The sequence below is a fragment of the Pinus tabuliformis genome, chromosome 6 (assembly GCF_031772625.1).
Source record: "Pinus tabuliformis cultivar Carrire ecotype Pingquan chromosome 6, CPIR1, whole genome shotgun sequence".
In the NCBI taxonomy this organism is placed as follows: domain Eukaryota; kingdom Viridiplantae; phylum Streptophyta; class Pinopsida; order Pinales; family Pinaceae; genus Pinus; species Pinus tabuliformis.
In genome coordinates, this window is record NC_142292.1 from 1,276,678,911 (window position 1) to 1,276,704,988 (window position 26,078).

Consider the following 26,078-nt stretch of genomic DNA (forward strand, 5'->3'; position numbering starts at 1 on the left):
ATATGCCATACTTTCATGTTTGGGCATAAGATGTAATCTGTATATTCGATCCATTCTCTTTATAGGGTACCATAAACCATACTTCCATGTTTGGGCATGATATGTCATTTTTTTATATTGGGGACACTATGCCATTTTATTAAAAATATACTATATATATATATATATATATATATATATATATATATATATATATATATATATATATATATATATATATATATATATATATATTCCATGACACATGTTCTATAAATTTAAGAGTTTGCTTATTTAATGTTGAAGTTTTTCTTGCTAGTTTGAATTTACATGTATGTTAATTTAAAATTTCTAAGTTAAACTTGATTTCCCAATCAAGATGTTGAAACATTGACCCAAAAATCAATCTCCATTGAAGACAAATACAAGACTATCTGTAAGACATTTACTCTTGTATTAAAACTAGCAAGTGTAATTATCCTTATGAGATCTACATAGTTAAAGTGTTTACATGGATATATTAACTTGCTTTCCACATGTTATATGGAGAAATGACATTACTGATGAATGAATTCCAATTAGAGGATTACAACCATTTAAACTTACAGTTGTAAGTACTATAACAATTATATAATTATGGATTCCTATTTAGAGGTGTACATTTTGCAATGATGAGACTTCATCATACTTAAAGCCCATGAGAAGGATCCTTACTTACAACTAGAGTACATCAATTGTTCATAATACATGAAGTTTAATATAAAATAGATTATGCCACTCAAGAATCTTACCCAATCAAGGTTGTAAGTTGAATCAATGCATTCCAATGATGGATTGGTATTGTATAATAAAATAAATAGGTTCTTTACCACATTTCCTCCAATTACAAAACAATCTAGGTAATAGAATGTAGGAATCATTACTTCTGGTTGGGCATAAAATAGTAAGGTCAACACATTAATTACATACACACTCTCACACATGGTCGTCATACAATCATATCACCAACAAGCATGCAATTCCTTTACGACCTAATGATCTAACTAGTTCTATCACATACAAAGCCTAATCTAGTCTTACATCTTCCTCCAAGACCAATCTTACTCTACTTTTCCTTTATTTTTCCACTATTTGAAACATTTTCCCCTTTTGAGGCTAAAAAATTAGTCTAGTATTCCTCAGTAAAGGCTTGTGATAGGAGAAAGCTCTTAGAATCAATTTTATTCCAATGAAACCAACACCTTACACCCAAACTTCATCCACATCATAGTGACCATGGGAAGAAAAACCACTAACTAGATGTAATACACCAATCTTGTCGACATATCTAGAAGCACCAACAATCTCTTGTGTGAAAACCTCATGAAGCCTGTCCACATTTATTGTAAGGATGTGTGAGGCTCCATATATCCTTGAGCCACTAGCTCCATCATCTATTTCCCATTAGAGGAACTGAAAACCAAATTGTAGATAACGTGGTTCTTATCCACACCCAAAATAGAACAATTGGCCACCTCCCTGTCCCCTTTTCCATGAGACTTTAAGGTTTTTTCCATTACCAAAATCCTCCCCATGACAATACTAAAAGTGGTATTACTAGGTTTCAATATGCTTGGAATAATATTCATGAATATTTTACCATTTGGAACCATGTATTCCATATATTCCATATCATCTTCCTCCCATCCCATCAACTTATCTTTATGTTGACGATGGATTCAACTTGGATTGTTGAGGAAGATGCATTAGTAACACTTATTTTTGTAAAAGAATGTGCACAAGATTTTGGGGCTTCATGAATAATGTAAATATTAATAATAGATTCAGAGGATTAACATGATTAACAAGTATAATTAACAAGAATAATTACAAATATAATATCAAAATATTTCTTTTCAACCCTTCATGCAGATAATTTCACATTAATGAATTTGTTTACAGGTAAAAAAAACACATTGCTTTTGTTTTCAACCAATAATATGCACTAATTTATCATGATCACATGATGAAAATGCATGTTTTGGTATGCAATCAAGATTCTCCTTCCACCCCAAGTGGAAACAATAAAGTGAAAAAATAATGTCTCAATATTTTCCATCCATCTACTTTCCTTTTTCATGTAGTTCACAAAGGTCCTTTGGTGTAGCTAGCCACTTGCTCAAAACAACAAAACATTGAGTCACTCGTTTAACATTTTACACATCTTCCCAACTCATGAACAACTTTGTAAAAATAAATTAAGAGAAATGTCTTATTGATTAATAATATTTTCACTTCATGCAACATATCTCGTGTTGCCTATAACATGTATTTTGTCTTTTTTCATTTTGAATGGAAAATTTAAAATCGACTATAGTGCATCCATAACATATTCATTAACAACTATTCTATCTTAGCTTTGTCCTTCCTTTCAACATTCCTTATTTGATTCAACTCCAACAATTACTAATTGTTGCAACTCCAATTATTAGTAATTTTTGTAGTTTCCTCTCTATTTTTTAAAACTCCAACTTAGCATGGGAATTTAATTCATGCTAGCGACTCACTTAAGCACTTAACCCTCCATGTACTTGACAATGTTTTTGGAGACTAACCAAATTCCCCCACCTTAAGAACACAACAATTCCATATACAACCCTTGTTAGAAATTAATTAACAAAGCAATAAAATACACAAAATATTGCAGAAAGAAAACAAAGAAACACATAAAACAAGATAGACATAGATATACGTGGTTCACCCAATTTGGGTTACATCCAAGGAGAAACAACCAATCCTTCCTTTTATATTTCCAACAAAATGAAGAGATACAACCTACAACAGATCCGCTGTAATTTCCTCTTTGCTCTCACCCAACCTCCTCTCTCTCTCTCTCACACTCAGGATAATAATACACAACCGCAATACAATTCTCTCATATAAACTGAGGGGGTGCCTTTTAGGGGAAAACCCCTAAATTAACATAACCTCTATCATCGGATCATTCAAAATACCAAAATGGAATGGTCAATGCCATGTGGAGTGGTTAATGACTAGAAAGATAACATGTAGAAGAGGATGAATGATTTTATCTAGAGAATTGTTGGAATTGAGGAGGCAAGTAGGGATACTTGAGGAGAAATAAAGTATAAGGAGTATGAGCAAATACTAGCATTTTTTCATCTTCTCACAGTCTATGAATGCAAGTGATGAAGATAGAGATAATGAGTTACATAGAGTTATCATAGTATCTCCAACAAATCTTTTCAATAATTGTTGAGGTGGTGTTGAAAAACACCATTGTTCTTATAAATGGGTGTTCATGTACCTATGATCCATTGGTTAATTCAAACATAAGAAAAGACAATGAAATTAAACTCATTAATTAATAACAAATATGAACCATTTATAAGTTAAACTTTATTTAAAAATACACACTTACCCTAATTCTATTATGATACAATTCCTTATTCATTGTTTAGTTCAGACATAAAAAAGGACAATGAAATTAAACTCATTAATCAATAACAAATAAGAACCATGTACAAGTTAAACTTTATTTTAAAAATTCACACTTAACCTAATTCTATTATAAAACAATTCCATATTTTTAAACAAATATGATCCTTGACTTCATTTATTTGTATCATATCCACATTTTCCCTAAACACAGTTTAAACTCCCACTTTTACTAATAACACTTGCACCTTGAATTTGTGAAAGAAGTGTAACAATACATAAACATATACATAAATAATTAAGTAAAAGAAAAATAATATTTCAATAATCATATCACAATTATTAAAAATACTATAAATCTTTATTTATAATATTTCCTGTATCATCTTTATTTTAATATTTCCTTTATCATCTTTATTTTAATAATATTATTTGTTATTGGTTTAAAAACTAATCCTTTTACATTTAAATGAAAATTTCAAAAAGCTAACATGTTATTCAAAAAAAATTGTTCACTATCATTTTTTAAAATCATGTATCTATTTTTAATAAATACAATATTTCACATTTTATAATTAATATTTTTTAAATTATCACAATTCATTTAAAAAAATACTAAAATTATCAAAATTCATTTAAAAAAATAAAAAAATAAAAATTTTAAAATTAACATACATCATTGAAATTTTCTTTTATTTATCACCTTACCATAAAAAGGAATAAATCGAAATATTAAAATACTTAATTCCAAAACCCAAAAATAACAAAGAATTACTCTTGTACCGATTGAAAATCCAAAAACTCAAGAAAAACTGGCCCCCAGAAAAACTCTTACACCCATTAAAGATTCTTAATTCCAAAGCACAAAAACTAAGAAAGAAATCTTGCGCCTATTAAAAAATGTTCCCACGTTCTGATATTGCTTTCTCCATTGGATTCAATGTGATGAAGATTTCCAATCTATTCCACACTGATGCATAAGTTGTTAACATGAATCCTAACCATTCCCCTCATACTCTGGCCCATCTTATGGCAGTTAAACCATAGCCATTCCCCTTATACTCTGCCCCTTATGGTAGTTAAAACTATATCTATTTTGCTGTTTTATATAATAATGAAAAAAAGGGTATGCATGTGGAGAACAACATTGAGTTGTTATATTATTGTTAATTATAATACAAAAAATTGTATGCATGTGGAGGACAACATTGAGTTATGAGTGTGCCTTCAGTGTATCAAACTCTTGTAATAAATATAAGAGGATCATGATGTAACTTCACGGGAAACGGGTGGACTTGCTTGGACCACCTTCAAGGAATCTAACAGTCTGGAGGCTTACAGATTACAGATGAAGAAACCCATTAAAAAACGAATGACACCATATGCAAAATCCTCACAGGCAATACCGATACCATGTATCGATTATGAATCAGAAGCCCTATAAATCTTGAAGATCTCAGATCATCTGCTACACGAGCAATGGAAACCATGAGAGGGTGCATTGCAGTTGCAGCGATGGCAGTGCTGCAGGCTGCTCTACTCCTGTGCGTTGCAAATCCTTCCATGGCCGCAGATCACATTGTGGGGGACAGCAAAGGCTGGGACTTTAGCGTGCCTTATCAATCCTGGGTTGCCAAACAAGTTTTTCAAGTTGGTGATAATTTAAGTATGTTGTTTGTTTTATGATAGCCGAAATATTTTAGAATTTGATGGACAAACAAGTTTTTCGAGTTCGGTGATAATTTAAGTATGTTATCTCTTTTATGATGGCGAAAATATTCTAAAATTTGATCGACATAAGTAAAATTCCTTATGGTATTCTCAATATACACGTAAAAGTCCTGAATTTGGTTAATTGTAGATTTCCAGAAATATCCTCCCTCCTTTGATTTGAATGCCAAAATCTTTGACTGCGTGTTCTGTTTGTTTCAGTATTCAAATATGATGCGTCGTTTCATTCAGTCATGGAAGTCAACAGTTCAATCTACGAATCCTGCAATATTTCAGACCCGCCTCTCTTCCAAGACAAGAGCGGCAATACCGTTATTGCTCTCAATTCCACGGGCACGCGTTATTTCATCTGCGGCAGCATCGGCCACTGCGAGTCGGCGGGCATGAAAGTAAAGGTCACCGTTCTGAAATCGAAAAAGCCGAGGAGAAAACGTCCTACCGCAAGTGCTCCGCCACCGGCGGCGCCTGCTATCAGAAAACCGATCATCCACATCGCCTAGCTGCGTATAGAATTGAGGGTGTTACCAGATTACGGAATTGTGTTTTACGTTTTGGAAATATTTCGAAATTTGATAAATATGAGAAAGTTCATGTTGGTTATATTTCGAGATATTTCAGAATTTGTCTACATCTTTTTCTTGCTTTCTTTCCATTGTATTTTGAAATATGCCAGAATCTGGAGTCTCCTCTTCTTCTCTTGCAATTTCACTTCTTTCTCTCAGATTCAGATTCCTTTAGAATGTATAGAAGGCACTCTCAACACAGCCTCCTCAGGCACTCTCAACTCAGCCTGATCCTCAGATTCCTTTAGAATGTGTGGAACGTACTCTGAACTCAGTCTTCTCATCTCCCCGGTTTAACATTCGAAATATGTATGATTCAGTCCAAATAAAGATAAATGATGAATAATGGCTTTTTATCTTATTATAAATAATGCCCTTTTATCTTATTATAAATAATGGCCTTTTATCTTATCTGGCAAATTTTTTAGGTGGGGGAAGTTAGGTGTATTTTAAAACAATTTTGTAATTATTTTTATAATTAATTTTTTTTATTTATAATTACAGGGTAGATTTTAAGAATATTTTAAATTTAATAGATAATCAATTATTGAATTTAGTTCACAATTAAATTCCTAAGTGAACATAACTCTATTACAAATTTCATAAATTTCAGAATTTAAATAATATAAACAAATTCAATAGTTTAAACTAGCTCCGATCTATTAAATTGTTTAAACTATCAAATTCTAAAATATTTATTTACATTAATATAAAAATCATAAAAAATATATTCTCAAATTTTATAATGTTTCTCATTTAAAAGTATCAATAAAATCTCTTTTTAATATATTTAAAAGAAATAAAAAAATAGAAAATAACAATTTTATTGAATAATTATACTATTTTAATTAAAAGTTAATTTTTATTTAAATTGATATTTCTAAAAATAATATTATAGAAATAATATTTCTAGAAATAATATATATATTCTATAGATATTTCTAATTGTTTAATTTACTTAAATTCTACACAAACATATTTACATAAATTTAATATTTAGAGATCTCACGATTGAGGTTTAAGTTTACAATATTTTTTATTTCTTTAAATTCTTAATAGATTTAAATTTAAGATAATTAATTTTGGAACACAGAAATATTCACTTGAAAGCGGTCAAAACATGTTACAATAAGAATTAAGATAATCATATTATTTTCTTTTTGCTATTTTATAATTGTTATATTTGTCACGAGGTTTGGGTTATGACAATATATACTTTCAACCTACTTTGATCTTTATCTCAACAGAGATAGATGTCAATAAATGTAGTGGCACTTCTATATACATATTTTTTAATTGGTTGCGGTATAAATGTGTTGTTTTTCCATAAATGTTGATGTGTTATAATTAATAATAATAAAGATAGTATTATTTTGGAATGTTGTTTTATTATCAATTATATTTGGTGATTATAATTGTTAACTAAAGTTAAGTGTCAACTTTATTCATGGTATTGGAATAGAGTTAGAGTGCTAATTCTAGTTATGGTATTGGAACAAAGTTAGAGTGCCAATTTTATTTATTGTATTGAAACATAGTTGTGTGACTGCTTATTTTTCTTAAGACAAGGGATATTGAAGAATTTATAGAAGATTTAAGCCAAATTTTATCAATGGAGCAATTAATATTGGCCTTAGATGTAACTTTGAGGTCCACATCCTATATGTGGTGGGATACCCATAAATAAGACATTGAGAGTTAGGATAAAGTGCAATGAGATTTTTGACACTTATTTGTCTATTAACTAAGTGATCAATATTCCAAGGGCGGCGAAGGACCGTTGATTTCTTGCAAGTCTATGAAGGGAGAATAAGCCCCATATTATAAGTGGATGGATGTATTTGAAATGGACCATGGAAGGCATCCCATAATAGCTTTGATTTCATAGCTTTAGTCACACCTTGGGGATCATATACAAGCCTAGTTCCTACATGAGGAAGCCCAAATATAGACCTACAAATGGAACCAAAAGAAGGGTTATGTGCAACATTCTCTTACTTGGGTAAGGCTCTCAATATTACTTCAATTTTGAAAGCTATCATATCTTTTCTATTTGATACCAAGGTAAAAACAATACTAGAATATGTCTATGAGGCACATCAATACAAACAACCATAGGAAGAGCCAATCCAAACCTATGAAAATGACATTGGAATTTTAAATGTTATCCAAGATAACAAAGAAATTAGAAGAAGCAGATAACCCAATCAAGTTGTGAGACCTTTCCTTTTAGGATACAAAAGGAGAAAGAGAAATGGAGATGATGGAGGATCCAAAATGGGAGACTTATTGAGAGCCATTGAAAATAAAGAAATCAAATATCAATATAGATAATCAACCTTGGTTATTGTCCACCGAGGACTATTCAAAGGATGTAATGATTTCCGAGGTTATGGCCTTACTCAAGCAATATGCTAGCCTATTGCCATAAAGCTTCATCAAGATGAAGCTGATAAAAGGGGAACTAAATGAAATGAAGATAAAGCTCAAGTTGGATGCCAAGCATATCAAAAAAAATTCCTTACACATTAAACTCATGGATCAACAAGAGAGTGAAAGGAGAGTTTGACAAGATGTTTGCAATAATATTGATATTGCTAGTGGAAGAGTCGAGTTATATTAGTCTAATCCTTATACAAGATAAGAAGGTGACGGTTGGTATAAGAGTGTTGGTGTAGGGATCAAATCTAGAGTTCAAATTCATTATCCAACAAAACCACATAAGAATCGACACTTGCAATCTCCATAAACTGAGAAGGTATCACTTGAGATACTCATAGGAATTGCATAACCTAACATCAATAGGTAGAGGATGAATTATTCTAACAAATAGAACAAACATTCAGCTCTTAAACATCCACATAAATATTCATTGATGAATAAAAAATACATTCATTAGGACACACAAGACTCAGAGAAGCCAAGAAAGGGAAGATCTTTCATTCATTCACCAAATAAACATGATCTTTACAACAGACGACTTGAGACATTCTCCATTACTTGCATGAGTTATCTGCATGGACTAGTCTAAGATTCTAGACTCTTCTCTCCTATTTCTCATATCTATCTTACATACATATTTAATCCTCTCTCTTTATAGCATTCTATAACCTTCTCCATGTGGGGTCCACACTAGCCTGCTCATATGTTGATTACAATAAGACAAGTTTATATGATATTTCCTACATGCCAATTGTATGTGTAATATGATGAGTTCTCGTGCACAATATCCTCTACACAACATCCTTTCACAATGTCATTCCTTCGGCACAAGTTCCTTAATGATTTGTGTTGTCTACTTCTTTGAGTGCAACATAACTTTGTCCAACTCCTTGGGGCCAGTAGGCCCCCAACACTACCATCTAGCTCATCCTAAAGCCACAGGCTTATGGCATGATGGTTGCTACTAATGGGATCTTTGTGAGGAGGAACATACAAAATTTTGAAGCTTAGTATCCAACTCATTGAATGTCTCCTACACCCTTTGTAAATCTTAAGAGCATTTATCCAACACTTCAATGATTGCATTGGTTGTCTTCGGTTTGAGCTTGTTTGCTAATTGGATTACCTAGGATGTAATAGTCTAGATTTCTCACAACATTGCTAATGTGTCTACTCTTATTCTTGGGTTGGTGATACTACTTTGGCAAGAGTTTGTTATTATTCTTTGTCCTTGAGTTTATGCATTAACATTTGCAATTTCCATCATCAAATCTTTACACACTACTCGACTAAGCATATTAAGAGACTATTGTTTTTCAACAACTTGCACCTCCAATGTTTTGACTTGCTCCTTAGTCACAATGAGTTTTGAATGGGATTGAAAATGCATTAATAGGGTGAGGCTTTGCACCAACACATTTATAAAACACTTGGCATAGGCTTTTATGGTTATGTTAATTTAATGGTGTGTCTTGTATCGGTTAGAGTTTGGTCGGGGTGTGATTTGGATATGTGTGGGATAGAAATAAATTCTCTTTCGGTTGTTTTATGTGTTCTTTTGTGGAATAACAAAAATATCCATCGTTATGTACTCTCCTATTGTGTGATGGTGCATATGGAGATAACCAATCAAGTTTGAATTGCGCGACTATATTGAGAAAAGTAATATGCATTTCGGTAACAACTAGATCAATGAGGCAACGTTTTAGAGCACATGGATCATGTCGCTGATGCATAAAGGTTCCCTGTCACTGTGCAATCATGAATTGATAATAATGGGTCAATGGTATGCGATTTGCCAGTGTTTTGAAGGTCCCATATTGTTGTGTGATCAAATGATGAATGAGTCCACTGTGTATATTGTTGGTGCATTGGATCGAGTTCAAGTGTATATGCAATGTGTTGGGTGAAGAACACGATCTACTATACCTGTGCTTAGTGTGTGAGGAATCCAGTGCACAGGACATAGTTATATACCGTGTGCATGAAACCATAATAAATAGTTGTGCATTGTGGTGACCTGCGAATTGATGGGTGAGGCAATGCTTTGAGGGTGCTGAAGATGGTGCAATCTAGTGTGTATCATAATGTGTTGAGGTCGATTGAAGATTTCAGATATAGAGCAATTTGCTAGAGCGTATTGTCTCAGTGATGGATTGAAATTGGTACATTGCTGTTCAGAGTCATTGTATGCACAGGTTGATGGCAGAGTATTGACAGTGTAGTGTATTTCCGAGTTAACACAATTGTGTTTACAAGGATTTCCATAATGATGTTGCTGTTAATAGTATATAGCTGAGTGCTTTATGATGCAAAGATTCACATACATGTCTTGTATCTTCTGTTAAAGCCATGTAACGTTGAGTGTGTGATCAAAGTATTTGTTGGCATGCTTGCTGATGTCCTTTGTATGTTGAGAGATGGTTGAGTGTGTTTATGAGTCATAGGTCACTGTTTAGGAAAAAAATTGCGAGAGTATGCTAATGTGTAGGTTTGACAGCTTGATGCATTATTGACTAGAGAGAGGTTGATGCTAGAGTTTGGTTGTTGGTCAATAAGAAGAGTTGTTCAAGCAGAGTTGTTCTTGAGGTTGATGCTAAGGGTTTGTTATTAGATTGCTGGTATGAGATGTGTATGACTGAGCAAGAGGGTATAGAGTTGTTGTCTTGTCTTGTGTATGATGAGAGTGCATTGTTGCTAAGGGAAAATTGGGTTGATGTAGAATTGAAGATGAGAGAGTTGATGAGTGTTGCTAGGGTTTGACTAGTGATTAGTGAACATGTGTTTATGAGTTGATTGTGTATTGCAAAGAGGTGATGTATTCTTACTGAGTGAAGAAGAATATGTGGGTCTAGTATGAAAATCGATGAAATGAAGGCTAAAGATGTTTGAGCATAGTTATGTGGATCTTGTTTGAAAATGTATGAAATGTGGTCCACAAGTTTGAGGGTTGGGGCCTTTAGTGTGGCAAGTGGTGGCTTGATTAGGGAGTGGTGGGTTCTCTTAGGTAGTGGCTAGTTTCTCGTGTGCATCGTAAGTTAGGGCTTGCACATTGGTGGTGGAAAGTCAATGATGTAAAAGAAGATTTTTCTTAATAAAGATGAAGACAAACATAGTATGGTGGTTTTTCTCCCAGAAGGGTTTCCACCTAACATTTGATGTCCTCGTGTGTTTGATGATGTTTTAGTTGCCGCTCTTATGGTTACTTGTGTTTTGTTATTTTCTACTCACTTGATCTTACTTTGCATATGCTATCAGTTGTTATAATGTGTTCTAATCATTGAATGTTCGATTAATTGAAAGAAAGGTTAAAAGGGAGGAAGATGATCCATATCGTACAATACTACTTCACCCCCTACTCTTAGTATTGTCAAGCTCCCAACATAATCACTTAGATACCGAGAGGATTCCTATTGAAACATTTAATGAATTTTAGTATTAGACTGTACTGTCTTAACAAGAGTGTATATTGGGGTTTGATATACATGTAGATTTGAAAATTATTAACCAGACATGACATAATGAAACAATAGAGAGATAAACAACAAGATCCTGGAAGTAATACCACCATTCTATTACGAGGGAGGGGACACCTTTTATAAGAAAGACTTATTATTAACTTGATTACAAATAGTTTTTCATGGAAACAACAAAAAAATATTTAGGTATTTCCTTCCTTTTTAAAGTTTCCCAACTAGTTTGCATGAGAAAAAACAAATACATATTTTAGAAACATCAAATACATTATTAGATGTTTTCTTCCTCATTATGAGTGTGCCTTGAAAGGGTGCACCTTCCTTGTTTGCCAAATTCCTCCCTGTTTAGAGCCAGAAGCATCCTTGCTTCCACCACCAAATGAGGAAAATTGTGCTCTAATGTCTATGCAATCATCCATTTTTCCTGCGCCAGTGTGTGCCCCTTCCAAGCTACAAGGCATGATATGCATGTATGTTGGCGAAATGTCCTCATATTGGAGTAAAAAATTGTATCCTTTGGTAGGGAAAGTTGAAAATCAGGAATATTATCTATGGGACACTGACCTTTGACTAATTCCTCAAGGAGAGGTGGTTAAAAGAGCTTGAGATTGTTAACATTAAGCACATTGTGGATGCCTAGCTGGGAAGGCAAGTCCAAGCGATATGAATTTTCTCCAATGCATTCTAGAATAATACAAAGACCATATCTTAGAGGATGCAACTTATGGTGCTTGAACCATTACTTGTCCAAAAAGAGCCATACATGGTCTCCTACTTGAAATGGCTATGGTGCATGATGTTTGTCATGACTATGTTTGGCATGATCCTAGGCAACTTGCAAAATAACAGTTACCTGAGTATGGCATTGAGATATAGTTGTATAAAATGTTGAGTTGATTTTTGTTCTTGTTGTTGATGTCTAGAAGCATGAGGGGTAATATTTAATGACATCTCAGAGGGTGCACTTGGTTGAAACCCAAAACAAAATTTGAAATGGGAGAACCCAGTAGAGGAGTTCATGGCTCTATTATATCTATGCTGAATAATGTGAAACTAGGAATCCCACTGTTTGTTATTGGAAACATAGCTATTAATGGAGTAGAACAGACTATGATTGATAGCCTTAGTTTTTCCATTTGTTTTTGGGTGAAAGTCAGTGGAGAAATAAAGTTGACAACCTAACATAGACTAGAGAGTACGCCAAAAAAGTATGAGAAAACAAGAATCTTGATAAGAACTAATGCTACTCAACAATCCAAAGTGTGTCTAAATATGTTGGAAGAAGAGATCCATGGCTTGAGCAGTAGAGGTAGTGTTATGACAAAGAAGAAAAATAACCATCTTAGAAAAATACATACCACTACCCAAATATCATCATATTTGTGGAAAGTAGTAGGAAGACCACTAAAAAATTCCATGGAAATAGATTCCCAATGGCGATAAGGCACATGCAATAGCTGGTACAAACCATGCTTATAGTTTGATGGATTTCTTTATGAATATAGTGAACATGCTTGAATGAATTTTTCTACTTTCTTGGGTAAGGAAGGCTAGTAGAAGTGGTGTTGGATATTGAGAATGGTCTTGGATTTTCCAAAATATCTCCCCATGAAGAGGCTTGTGCTTTACGAATGGGAATGAGATGATCATCATATTGTGGCACACATAGCTGGTTAAGTTTATATAACCAACCATAATAAATGGTATAATCATGAAAGGGACTTTGGTTGATAAATGTAGGCTATTGCAAAACTTCCCATATCTCACCAAATACTAGATCTGGTGGACGGATTAACAAATCAACAATTTTATTAGTTGTACCATTCTTATATTTAATCACAAATGAACTACTAAATGCAAGAAACCCACTTTATATGGTGTTGCTCTTGAATCTTTCTCTATGAGTTTATGAAGATCAATGGATGATGATCAATATGGAGTATGTTTTCTTTTCCAAGAATATAATGGCACCATTGCTTCAATGCTTGCACTAATTTGTAGAATTCCTTTTCATAGGTGTTACATAAGATTGGCCTCTACAAGAGTCTTAGAATGGTATGATATAGGGCGACGTCCCTATTTAAGAAAAAACCCAATGGAAAACTGTGAGGAACCAATTCTATTTCAAATGGTTGATGCATATTCAAAAAATAAAGAACAAGAGCAAAGCATAAGGCATTCTTGAGCTTTGAAAAATGGTGCTCAACCTCGATATCCCAAAGAAATTTTGCTTGATTGGATAATCGGTGTAAAGGGTAAACCATTGAGAAAGATGAGAGACAAATTTTATATAGAAATTAATACTTCCCATGAAACTCTTGAGGTCATGACCATTGGAAGGTGTCTATCATTGTGCCAAATCCTATACCCAAGAGGGATCTCATTGAAATCTTTTTGAATCAAGTATGAACGCCAAATATTCAACTGATGGTTGTCCAAAATAGGATTTATTTTCTTTTACCTAAAGTTTATGTGCCTGCAGTATCTCAAGTGTGTTGCGAACATGTTGTAGATTTTCCACCCAAAATTTTCTAAATACCAAAATATCATCAAGATAAATGACCACAAACTTAACTAGGTGTGTCCTGAACACATCATCGATTAATCTCATAAATGTGGCCAACACATTTTCCAAACCAAATGGCATCACCAATCATTCAAAGAGCCCAAAATTTTCCTTGAAAGCAATCTTCCATGCGTCTACCGCATGCTTGCAAACATGATGGTAGTTGGATGTCAAATCCATCTTTGTCAAGAAGCAAGCCCCTTGCAAGTGCAATTTGGGGTAAGGGATAACAATTTTTAACAACAACTTTATTAAGGGCATGGTAATCTGTCACTAGACACCATTCAAAATCATCCTTTTTGGGAATAAGGAAAGTAAGAGATGCACATGAGGAGGATGAAGGATGAATATGGCTTGATGTCAGTAGCTTTGCAAGTTGTCATTACATCTTAGCTACCTCTCAAGGAGTGAGGAAATAATATGGGGCATTGGGAAAAGAAGCATTGGGAATAAGATCGATTGTGTGTTCAATAAATTTTGCTGGGGGTAGCCCCATGGGTTTTGTGAATACATCTACAAATTCTTGAAGTAGGGGAATCATATCATGAGGTACCAGATTAGATAGGTTATCTGATTTGATGGGGATAACTAAACACAAAGAAACACATTGGTTTAACTTTTCTTTCTTAATGGTATATTTTCCAGTAGGAGGTTGCATTGGTAGATGTGAGAACATAGGTATGACCCTCATGTTGCAAGTGGTATTTTATTATCCTTAGCATGATAATTATTGTGCCTAACCTCTTAATATGGAATTCTAAGTAATTGATCAACAAAATCAAGAGGAGAAACATCACACACCACAATATCTTAGAAAGGGCCAATGCTGGGAGATGGTAAGACAAGGGATTTCCTTTTGTATCCAACTAAGTTGATAGGAGGCCAGATGTGGAGTGGTGGGAAGGTTAAGTTGTTGAACCAAGTCCTATGCCACAAGATTCTTTTGGCTCTCATTTTCAAGGATAAGAGTAGTCAATTCATGCTTGATTTTACAATTATGGGTAGAAATATGTGCAACATAGCTGTTAACTTCACTAGCAGTCATGAGGATGAGAGAGGGATCTGCTTTCATAGGATTGTCAAGAGAAACAACTGTAGGAGGGGGAGGAGAATCTGGTGCTCAACCTTGTTAAAATATGTCTTGTTGATGCACATATTTTTAAGTGCTCGACAATAAGTAGAGATATATGAATTTCTCTTATGGAAGGTACACCTAGGGGTATTGCAAGGTGTGGAGGGTGAGGCAAGGGTCACATTAGAAGGACCAATAGGAGAAGGACAAAAAATATAGGGATAATATCTAGATTGAAGAGAATATATTTGAGGACCCGCTTTATGTTCCACGACCAAGGCTTGAAGAAAGGCCTTGTCTAAGGAAGGACTATCAAATAATTCAACTTCTTGACAAAAAAACATTAACAATTTGGAATTAAATTTGACAATGAGTACCTATTCTAGATCAAAGATATGTAGCTAAATGTGTAACTTGTAGAGAACCTCAATGTATGCATGTACTGATTGATTTGGTAGTTGGTGGAGTTGCAACCATTTTGCAAGGAGATTTTAGAGATATCTCAAGGGATAGAAATGTGGTCTTAATGCCTGACATAAGTCATCCCAAGATGTGATGTGAGCAAGAATGGTCTCTTCTACCTCTTTGAGCTCAAAGACCAAGGATGTATTCTCTAATTGAGTATCCCACCATGCTTGCGCCATGCCTTCCAAATGTAGGCTAGTGATTTGAAGCTTCATGTCCTCTACCATGTAAGAACATGTTTTGAAATAGGTGGAGAGACTGTGAATCCAAGAATCGACAACCTCTCCATTCATTTGGCTCAAAATTTTTGGAAATTGAAAGCATGTATCTAGCTGCATGCACCCTTGAGGGAATCTCTGTTGTTGTATATTGATTATCTCATGGAGAGCCATGGCTAAATCCTAGATTGGTGAGTCCTTGATTGAGTCCTCGTATGTGGTTACTTTATAAGACAACACGATATTCATCCACCCAAATGGATTGAAATGTATATATCAATGATGGGATGGCTCCAATTACATTAAGGAAGGCACATTGGGAAGGGTGTTGAACTACTAAGGGAATGGAATCGCTGATCCACAAGTCTACGAAGGAAATTATTTGGATAGATGGATGGCTTCCTGTCTACTCCTTAATGTTGAGTAGCAATGTGTTGAGATCATCCACTCTAATACCAATTGATCTACATGTAGAACTGAAAATTATTAATCATACATGACACAATGAAACAATAGAGAGATGAACATCAAGATCCTCAAAACAATACAACCATTCTATTACGAGGGATAGGATGCATTTTATAAGCAAGGCTCATTCTTATTAACTTGATTACAAATAATTTTGCATGGAAACAACAAAACATTATTTAGATATTGCCTTCCTTTTTAAAGTTTCCCAACTAGTTTGCTTGAGAAAAATAAAATACATATTTTAGAAACATAAAATACCTTATTAGATGTTGCATTCCTCATCATGAGTTTCCTCGAAAGGGGTGCATCTTTCTTGGTTTCCCAGGGTAAGTGATAGATTTGTTGGTATTGTCACTATGTGTGTGGCCTATGCAATTGTTGTCTGGGTAGTGGGTCCCACCTCTTTAGTGACGCTAGTCTAAGTAGGCTCATTGCATAGTGTTGTGTGAAAGATCTCTATCACATTATTGCTGATGTGTGGCATGGTATTCATTATAGGATTTGGTGCACCACTTGTTTCCAATGAAACTCTTCGTTTCTGAATGGATCGAAGAGATTTTGTTATACTAAAATTGGCATAGAGCCCCCCCAACTTTCCCTCTTCTTTCTTTGATGCTTTGGAAACTTTACTTATTTCATGTCCCTTTGACTCAAAGATTCCCAATGATGGTGAGGTGCACTAATTTTTTTCCTATAATACTCACTTAGGTTCATCCTACTTACATTTGTCTAGTTCTTCTTGGTGCACAACTCCACTTCTTTGACATATTTAGTTGGGTTCAAATTCATCTTGAAGGGATAGTGCTATATTGTATCGAGGATGTCATGCTCACTAATGTATAAGTGAAGAGTATTGGGATTGATTTTCCTATTCTCACATGGAGAAATAAACATCATGTTGTGCATATTGATTTCAAAATACAAGGATTTTTTATATCTCTCTACAAGGTTGCATGGAATTCAAACATACCCAATAATTGCTTAAATCATGACCATATACCACAATTAAAAGGCCTAAATTTGTTTCCATTACACTTTCTTGTTATATATATATTATAAGGTGTATTAACTCTGTGCAAGATAGGCTTGTGTCCTCATAGAGTCATCATACTTCGTATTTGGTGGAGGTTTCCAAGAAACCATGGGCAATTGTACAAGGACCCATGACCAATGAAACTCCTTCTCATTTTTCTTCACATCCAAGTAGTCACATATAAACTCATTCATAAGATAGTGACACCGGTTCATTTTGATGCCATGGACACATTGGTTGGTTGTAAGGATAATATAGAGTAGCCTTTCATCTTTCTTGCATTTTCTAATGGAATTTCTAGAAAGGATCTATGTCAGAAACCTATTAGCATGGTATTTAATTGTTAGGATAACCACTCCCATAAACCCTTGTCACATCTTATACATGTTTTAGACATCCTCAATGGTGCTTCCTACACTATGACCATATCAGTGTACATCTTATCATGCCTTCTTCATACTACACATGATGCCTTGTTCATGGAGTGATGATGGCTCAGGGTTCTAGAATTTGGGTTTCCCAAGATGATCATATCAAGTGAGGGTGTCATGACATGGCTTATGGTCAATTAGTGGAGAAGATTGCTAACTCCTCTAAACCCTAAGTGACTAGATACATCCTCCCAGATTTAGGAAGAGGCTATATAACTAGACCCTATCAAGAATGGGAGGAGAGAGATAGTATATTGTATTGTTATTCTAGAGAAGTTTCACCAAGAGGTCTTTACATTCTACATAAATGATCCCAATATGTGTTTATGAGTTAAGGCAAGGTTAGGATCGAGTAACTAGAGAGGAGTGCCTTGCTTCCAAGTTAATTGCACTTGCTTTATTATTCATTTGTATGGATTGTTGGGTTGTTACCATTTCTTACATAATGTTATATATGAGATCATGATGTGTATTCATATGTTATGATTTTATTATCTTGTGTACACTAACTTGCCTTCCATTAAATGCAAAGGATTTTCCTTGTTTCTTTGTGCTTATGTGTAGGTGATAGGTCCCAAGTGTTGGAGTGAGATATCTAGATGAAGAGTAGGATTTCTACTTCTCAATTGAATCCATAGTGTGCATCGACATGTGAGGGTAACTAAGGGTTAGTTCATTCCTTCCTTTATTTCAATTCCTATATGAAACATCTCAATTCCTATATGACATGTTTATTTAGATTTCTATCTATAATATAGTATTTCTTGAGGTGGTATCTATAGACAAAAGTTGCTTTGCTATACTGTAAAAACTATGCAAACAAAAAGTAGCAACCATATTGGGGATAAATCCCTAGTGTTTATCTCTCTCCTTTGAGTGCTTCTTGATTATGTTTCTTTGAGGGTTCTTTTTTTGTTGATTTCTATCTCTTTTAGGTATGTTGAGGACTAAATCCATATATTTTGAGTCATATCTAAGTCTTTTTCCTTGAAAAATCTAGTAATACAACCCCATCACTATGTGTATGTGAATACAAAGTGATGCATTATCCTCATAAATTCCCGTTCTCATCCATGGAGTGATGCTATTGCACCTTATACTCTTAGATGGAGCAACACACATGCAATTTTGGGTTTTTGAGTGATATTTGTTTTGAGTGCTTCTATTTAGAGCTTGGATTTATTTTACTTAAATGTGGAAGTATTATATCTATTTGAGATATGATCCAAACCCTATTTTCTTATGAGATATTGATTCTTGCATCTTTTCTTTTCATTGTTTGAGGTATTTTATAATATTTGATTACCTTTCTTGGTGATGTGATATAGATAGGTTTTTAGATACTATGAACTTGATCTAGTGACCCAGTTACTATTTTTTCTATTCTTATTTGAAAATTTTCTAAGAAAAATAAAATTTATTGTGTGCTAGGTCTTTTTTCCCTTGTTAGGGTTTTAGTTTTTTTTTCCATTCTAAGGACACTGTAGGATTGTTCTTTTGGATGCATTCTTTGTGTTATGAATCCAAACTTTCTTTGTTTTATTTGTGAGTTTTTTGTCTTTCCTAATAAGAAATATATCACATATTTTGTTTCAAAGGCTTAGGTTGAAGCTTTTGAGTGCTTGAATGGTGTTTTTTCATTAGCGTCTTGGAGTGGATGAATTAGTTAGTGAATTGGTTTCATTTGAAAGTTTTCTGTATATTGAGTGGTTATTGAGACAGTGTGAGGCTTTCTTGCTTCTTGAAAAATGGGTCTTGAGTCTCTAAACACCATCATAGTTTAAATTCATACCGATAAGTAAACAAAAACCACTAAAATTAAATGCAAATAGAATTTACATAGAATTTTTTGTTATATAACACCAACCTAGATTAGGGTGTAGAGCCCTGAAATATAATTAGAGAGGACATTTTTCAAGGATTCCAAACTGAAACTAGCTTCACTAAAGAAAGTAAATCCACTACCATGTTAGATTCTTTCCAGAAAGATCTTCTAATACAAGAGTCAAGAACATGGCCACATTGGGAACTCATGGTGACATCCCCACTACCTTGGTTATGGTGTTCATTAGATTATGCATGATTGGGGATAATTTGAGAGGCGTACAACTCATTTTGAGCAATCTTTTGAGAGGTTTTGGGCTTAGTTAACTTGCCTACATGTATGGTCTTGATCACACATGTCTTTTCAATTGTTTGGAAGTGAGGTGGTAGACTTAATGGAATATATTTAGGGTTTATACATATGTGAATATGGGTGGGAAGTCCCCATGGTACTTGAGGTAGAAATCAATCACCATATTGGTTCTCTTGGGGGTTGATTTTTAGATCCATCGAGGTCACTTGTTCCAATCAAGGTTGGTATTGGAAGGTTGGGGTAACTAATTCTGAACCCTTCATCATTTCAAGGTCCTTGTGGATTTCATCACCTCAAGCATATTGGATTTGAGGAGTTAGCTTCATTATATTTGCTTTGCTTGATATAAATCTTAGGATCTTTTATAGTGCTTGCTCTTTGGTCTGGGTTTAGTTGGATATAGGGTGTGTTGTTTAATTAATTAACTTGACATATTCATCGTGGATAAACCAATTGTCCATTGATATTGAAGACTTCAAAACCTTCCTCCCAAAGAGGAAGGACCACAATCACAGATAAATAGGATAAATCTGGCAATAAATGACTTAGATCAAGCTGAGCCTAGGAAGGTTAGTTTTGGTTTAGAGGGGGGAGAACCAGTCATACTTGAATCGATAGAAAAAATTCCACCAATAACTTAAACCCACCTTTGATGAATCCTATTGACCCTGTATTTTTTTAGGGGGGTATAGAATTTACACAACCTTTTTCCTTGTTTTCTAATCACATGGTTAGTGAGAGAAGTTCTTCAACCATGGGAGAGATGGGACCCTCTTCACCATTTGCGTTAGAGATTTCTACTGTAATGTAATCGATACCTTCAATTATTGTGATAGGGTATAATATTCCAACTTTAAATACATATACCTTCTCACTTTGGGGCTTAGCACCAGTTATTTTTGTAACCCAAGGTACTTCTCTAGTTTGTCAATATCCCTCCCTCCTGCTAGATTTCTGTTTAGTGTGGGTGTGAGTCATAGACCACCTAGGGTAGCTGGGTGGTTCTCATTTAGTTACATTATTCCTATGGTCGCTATCTCTAGTATGGGACAATCATCTATGGGGAATATTTATAGGGGGTCTATACCTATTCCTAGTCATTTTGGGGGCAGTAGTGTTTTTGGAGGATTTTTTAGCCATTGGGATAGTTCGACATAATGGGGAATACCTTTTACTATAGACCCAAGTGGATTTTGTGGGGATAACTTATCTTGGTGTAGTGTCCCCACTAGGACCATGTTTCTCATGAGTGTTCCTACTTATGGTCATGATTTCATATTAGGAGGGCATCCTTTTGGTATTTGATACAATCCTATTATTAGTCATGATTTTAGGAGTTCTCGATGATGACAATCCTTTTTCTGCTATGGCTAGTTCAAGGGTTCAATACTCTAGGCCTAATTATCCCTTTGGTAATATTATTTCATTGAGAAACTATGTTATGGAGGGCCTGAAAGGTTCATTTGGGGTGCCATATTTACCTCTAGACCCATTTAACTAAGATAAACTTCCATTTCTAGCATCACTTAACTTGTCGAATTTCAATAAACTTTCAAAATGACCCCATTAGCCATGACCCATAGTGGTCACCCATGCCCATTAAGTTTCCCTCAAATATACTAAAATTCAATGGTAAAGTAGGAGAGATCCTAACCACAAATATCACTACCTACCACTTATGGTGTTCATATAATTATTTTGTGGATGATACTATTAGGTTGCATCTCTTCTAGCGAGCCTGGTTGAAGATTCTTCCAAATGGTACATCAAACTTGATAATGGATCTTACCATGATTATGCCAGCTTGGCACAAACATTTCTGAAGCATTTCCATTTACCTTCATGGCAAGAGATTGAAACTGATTAAATTTATACCTTTAGGAAAGACACTTCCACTCACATTTCTAATCATATTCACGAGTGGAGGCGATATAAAAGGTTGACTAGGACTAATATTCCTGGTTGATTATTCAAATATTGATTTACCTTATCCTTCTTACCTCAAATTTCCAAGTATGTGGCTATGGGCAAGGTGAATACTAAGGAGTAGGCTATCTTGTGTGCCAACATATTGAATTAATTTATTATAGTTAGTCACCTTGTATGATATTATTCCTAATGCTTAACGATCGATTGATTCACCACATTTAAAATTAGGACCATATGTTGATGGTGTAATTGGTTCCGTATGCATTGATGTTGTGAACTAGTGAGCTACTAAGTTCGGGTGATTTATTGTTACATACAAAGCCCCTGCAAATGAAGCTAGTTATCAATAAGCAAAGTCTCTTGGGCATACCATCGAGATTAATACAGTGCAATCCATGCAGCCTAAAAATTCTTAGAATCCTAGAAGTAAAAAAAGACTAAACAAAATAAGTAGAAAAATACTTCCACAAATTCTCTTCGGACATGACAAACCCAAGCCAGTATGGGTGGGGGAATGAATGAACATAAACATAAGGTCAAATATCCTTGTAATATTTGTCAAGGTGACCATATGACTCAATAATTCCCATGAATGGAGGTGATTTATCACCTCTTTGCACAACAAGCTGCTGGGAAATAGCCTACTATTTCGACACATCCATTCCATGCCCAAACCGAAAAAAAATGGTTGGAAATCATCCTCCCCATCTGCTTGGGGGCATAGGAGGACCAATTCTCAATAGAGTCCCATCACATGTACTTATATGTAATGACGTAGTGAACTTTATTGTGAGCATGAAAAACTATGAGAATCCAAAGAGTAGTTATTTTTTTGAGGACTCGATCATCCCCACTCAATTCATTGGACCTATTATGATAGATAAACCTTTGGAGATAGTGATCAACCAACCTAAGGGTGTTCTCCATCGACTGACACACAATATTAACACTACGGAAACCCAAAAATACAATATGGCTGAGGATTTATCCTAAGCCCCATGTGCCATGTCTGCTTTGGAGGTTTTACAAAGTTTCCTTATGAAACTCAGAGCCATTTTTACTTCTATCGAAGGGGTTGATCCCTCATAGTCTAACCTTATTACATTTGAGGTTGATGTAAGTAGGTTGCAGTTATCCCATCAGGTTGCCTTTTAAATCTCAGTGTGTGTCCTTAATATAGATATTAATCGCACATTTTTGGAAGAAGGATCATCCACTTATATCATGTCCTTGTCATGCTAGAAATATATTGATTCTTCGACACTCGCTTAGTCCACCACTACACTCTAGGCCTTAAATGGCCAGACCTTTCTACCTAAGGGACTTCTTCCTTCATTTGCCAACAAGCTTGGGGGGAAAACATCATAGTTGATATAGAAGTAGTTGATGCTTCACTACAATATAATTTTCTCCTTGGACACACTTGGTTTTATGCTATGAATGCTATCATGTCATTAAAATTTGATATTCCCCATGAAGGCAAAATAGTTATAATTGATCAACTTGCTTATTACATGATGACTAAAACAATCACTACAAGCACTACAATGCCATTTGTTAGTGACATACCTTTGAAATATGCAAATGTCAGTGTGGGTTTATTCAATAATTCATCATCAATGAGCATATTTCCCACTCTTTCAAATTAATATATTTTAAAATTATCAAAATTTATAAAAAAAATTATATTTTTAAAATTAACCTACCTCATTAAAATTCTTTTATTTATTTCCATCTTTCCATTACCATAAAAAAAAATTAAAATATTAAAATATTTAATTCCAAAACCCCAAAATAACAAAGAATTACTCTTGTACCGATTGAAAATTCTTAACTCAGAAGAGAAAAACTCAAGAAAAACTCGCCCGAGAAAAACTCTTACACCTATTAACGATTCTTAATTCCAAGGCACGAAAACTAAGGAAGAACTCTTGCACCTATTAAAAATGTTCCGACGTTCTGATATTGCTTTCTCCATTGGATTCAATGTGATGAAGATTTCCAACCTATTCCACACTGATGCATGGATGGTTGAGTTGTTAACATGTACTAACATGAATCCTGGCCATTTCCCTTATACTCTGCCCCATCTTATGGTAGTTAAACTATATATATTTTGTTGTTATATTGATGTTACTTATATCTAATAATGAAAAAAAGTGTATGCATTTGGAGAACAACATTGAGTTGTTATATTATTGTTAATTATAATACAAAAAACTGTCTGCATGTGGAGGACAACATTGAGCTATGAGTGTGACTTCACAGTGTATCAAACTCTTCTAATAAATATAAGAGGATCATGATGTAACTTCAAGGGAAACGGGTGGACTTGCTTGGACCACCCTCAAGGAATCTAACAGTCTGGAGGTTTACAGATGAAGAAACCCATTAAAAAACGAATGACACCATATGCAAAATCCTCACAGGCAATACCGCATACCATGTATCGATTATGAATCAGAAGCCCTATAAATCTTGAAGATCTCAGATCATCCGCTACACGAGCAATGGAAACCATGAGAGGGTGCAATGCAGTTGCAGCGATGGCAGTGCTGCAGGCTGCTCTACTACTGTGCGTTGCAAATCCTTCCATGGCCGCAGATCACATTGTGGGGGACATCAAAGGCTGGGACTTCAGCGTGCCTTATCAATCCTGGGTTGCCAAACAAGTTTTTCAAGTTGGTGATAATTTAAGTATGTGATAAAACAAGTTGGTGATAATTTAAGTATGTCATTTGTTTTATGATAGCCGAAATATTTTAGAATTTGATGGACAAACAAGTTTTTCGAGTTCGGTGATAATTTAAGTATGTTATTTCTTTTATGATGGCGAAAATATTCTAAAATTTGATCGACCTAAGTAAAATTCCTTATGGTATTCTCAATAGACACGTAAAAGTCTTGAATTTGAATTTATGTTAATTGTAGATTTCCAGAAATATCCTCCCTCCTTTGATTTGAATGCCAAAATCTTTGACTGCGTGTTCTGTTTGTTTCAGTATTCAAATATGATGCGTCGTTTCATTCAGTCATGGAAGTCAACAGTTCAATCTACGAATCCTGCAATATTTCAGACCCGCCTCTCTTCCAAGACAAGAGCGGCAATACCGTTATTGCTCTCAATTCCACGGGCACGCGTTATTTCATCTGCGGCAGCATCGGCCACTGCGAGTCGGCGGGCATGAAAGTAAAGGTCACCGTTCTGAAATCGAAAAAGCCGAGGAGAAAACGTCCGACCGCAAGTGCTCCGGCACCGGCACCGGCAGCGCCTGCTATCAGAAAACCGATCATCCACATCGCCTAGCTGCCTATAGAATTGAGGGAGTTACCAGATTACGGAATTGTGTTTTTCGTTTTGGAAATATTTCGAAATCGGCAGCGCCTGCTATCAGAAAACCGATCATCCACATCGCCTAGCTGCCTATAGAATTGAGGGAGTTACCAGATTACGGAATTGTGTTTTTCGTTTTGGAAATATTTCGAAATTTGATAAATATGAGAAAGTTCATGTTGGTTATATTTCGAAATATTTCAGAATTTGTCTACATCTTTTCCTTGCTTTCTTTCCAGAATATGGAGTCTCCTCTTCTTCTCTTGCAATTTCACTTCTTTCTCTCAGATTCAGATTCCTTTAGAATGTATAGAAGGCACTCTCAACTCAGCCTACTCAGATTCCTTTAGAATGTATGGAACGGACTCTGAACTCAGTCTTCTCATCTTCCTGGTTTAACCTTCGAAATATGTATGATTCAATCAAAATAAAAATAAATGATGAATAATGGCTTTTTATCTTATCATAAATAATGGCGTTTTATTTTAACTGCCAAATTTTTTAGGTACTGTAAGTCAGGTCTATTTTTAAATAATTTAGTAATTGGTTTTATAATTAATTCTTTTTCTTATAATTTGATGGTAGATTTTAAAAATATTTTAAATTTGATAGCTAATCAATTATTAAATTTAATTTACAATTAAATTTTTAACCGAAAATAATTCTATTACAAATTTCAAAAATTTCAAAATTTAAATAATATAAATAAAATAAACTGCTTAAACTAGCTCTTATCCATTAAATTGTTTGAACGATCAAATTCTAAAATATTAATTTACATTAATATAAAAAT

The 26,078-nt window shown here is 34.4% G+C and overlaps 2 pseudogenes; both read left to right on the top strand.

The window, feature by feature from the left end:
• Positions 1-4,896: 4,896 nt before the first annotated feature.
• LOC149263303 (mavicyanin pseudogene) lies at positions 4,897-5,648 on the top strand (annotated as a pseudogene).
• Positions 5,649-24,461: 18,813 nt separating this feature from the next.
• On the top strand, positions 24,462-25,258 carry LOC149263304 (mavicyanin pseudogene; annotated as a pseudogene).
• The last annotated feature ends 820 nt before the right edge of the window (positions 25,259-26,078 follow it).